Below are 1,834 nucleotides of genomic sequence, written 5' to 3'. Positions count from 1 at the left end.
GAATACTCCTTCGGAAGGAACAGATGTTGCCATAACACAAAGATACTCCTTTGCAAGCTTTGATAGTGTTACGTCCCAAGTGGTATGAATTACGATCTTAAGAGGATAGGACGCAGTTTCGAACCTACCTGCATACACCGGCTATGGTTCGGGAAATTGAGGATCGTTTAAGTAACTTTGTACCCTTATTTTGAAAACAACAAAATTATTGATTTATTCAAAGTGTGGTTCTGAATCAGAGATTACAAATTTGATTTTACAAATATGGTTTATATAGCGCATATACTGGAGTGCTTACAAATAGTTTGATTATAATAATAATAATAATAATATTAATATTACCGTGATCACGGGTTCGGATTCGGTTACAATATACTCTGACTGCTGACACTGGTCTTTGAAACGGTTTGTCGCGAAACAACTGAACGAACTATTTTAACTTCACAAGAGACTACTGTACTATTGACTATGACTGAATAACTGATTGTTCACGATTGCCTGACTGACTGACTGACTGTTTATAACTGAATTTTAGGAGTTGGTCCCCCTTTTTATAAGATGCACAATCCTTTGTTTTTCAAAGATGCTGGCACAGGAGTCTCTACCTTGCATCTTTTTATCTTCTTGATGTCTCCTGACTAGTCAGCTGTATGCCGACAGGATCTTTTTACCATGAAGTCGGCGTCTTTTCTTATAATTTGGCATAATTGGACACCTTTCCTGTTTGTTCTCAGCGTGTAAACTGAGAACGCTTATCTGCGAGTCTTGCAGGAAGAAAAGTTGGAGTCGTTTCACGTGCTACCTTACTGCGTAGAATTTTTAACATATATCCTAATCCTATTTTTACTTCTCCTCGTGCGACATCATCGGTTGTCCATGATAATTCATAATAATTCTTCATCTGAGGGTTTATTCGTTGGCGGTCGAACCACCGGACGTTCACTGCCTCTGTCTGCTGGGACTGTGATTGACTGCAATTCTGTTCCCCGCGGGGGAAAAAAAAAACAGTAATAATCTATCTATCTATTATAATGTATCTATCTATTATAACGTATCTATCTATTATAATCTATCTATCCATCTATCTGTGCATTGTGCGGCCACTTCTTACTTACAGTAACGAGCAAAACTGAGTCAACACTATTTCAAGCAACATAACTTTCTAAAAATTAGATCAAATGACTTGAATTTTATTGAGAAGTTAGAAGGATTAGTTTATTAGACGAGGTGTAAAAAATTTTTGAAAAAAATTTGAATTGGTCGGAATCGCAAACAAATAGTAAAAGTTGGTTTTTTCAGGCTCTTTTATCTGAGCCTGTATTGAAAATTTAAAGAATGTATTTGATTCGCTCGAATAAATTATGTCCATGCTGAAAATTTCACCGGTATTGACTTATTCGTTTACGAGTTATAAACGATTAAAAATGCGATTTTAAGTCGGAAATCGTGAAAAATGGCAATTTTTCCACTTTTTGTCTAAAGGGTGTGTGCCTGGATCACGCGAGTACTCAACAGCACAGAACGCTTCACGATTTTGCGTGTTATCCTTGCGCAGGGACCATGCTAATCTTCTCTGTATCGTTTCAAATTTAGTATATGTGCTGTCGAAGCAATTACATGTCAGACACAACCTCCATAATTTCCAACCTGGGCGTTTGATATGTCCCACCGGATATCTGGTGCAGCGAACGGACGATTATCGTCTGTGAGTTATGCACGATCTAACCACGAAATTATACTAAAGGCATAGAACATGTCAAGACACAACACAATCGTCCTACATATTTCATCGTCCATTACACAAGTATATATCATCGGAATTATATCATATTTG

General features: G+C 37.1%; 1 non-coding gene across 1 annotated transcript; it reads right to left on the bottom strand.

The window, feature by feature from the left end:
* Nucleotides 1-1,510: 1,510 nt before the first annotated feature.
* Nucleotides 1,511-1,613, bottom strand: LOC143365053 (U6 spliceosomal RNA). The gene has a single exon (XR_013084447.1). It is a non-coding gene; the product is annotated as a U6 spliceosomal RNA (small nuclear RNA).
* Nucleotides 1,614-1,834: the final 221 nt, after the last annotated feature.

The sequence above is a fragment of the Halictus rubicundus genome, unplaced genomic scaffold (assembly GCF_050948215.1).
Source record: "Halictus rubicundus isolate RS-2024b unplaced genomic scaffold, iyHalRubi1_principal scaffold1263, whole genome shotgun sequence".
Classification (NCBI taxonomy): Eukaryota; Metazoa; Arthropoda; class Insecta; order Hymenoptera; family Halictidae; genus Halictus; species Halictus rubicundus.
This window is presented reverse-complemented; position numbering and strand designations above follow the sequence as displayed.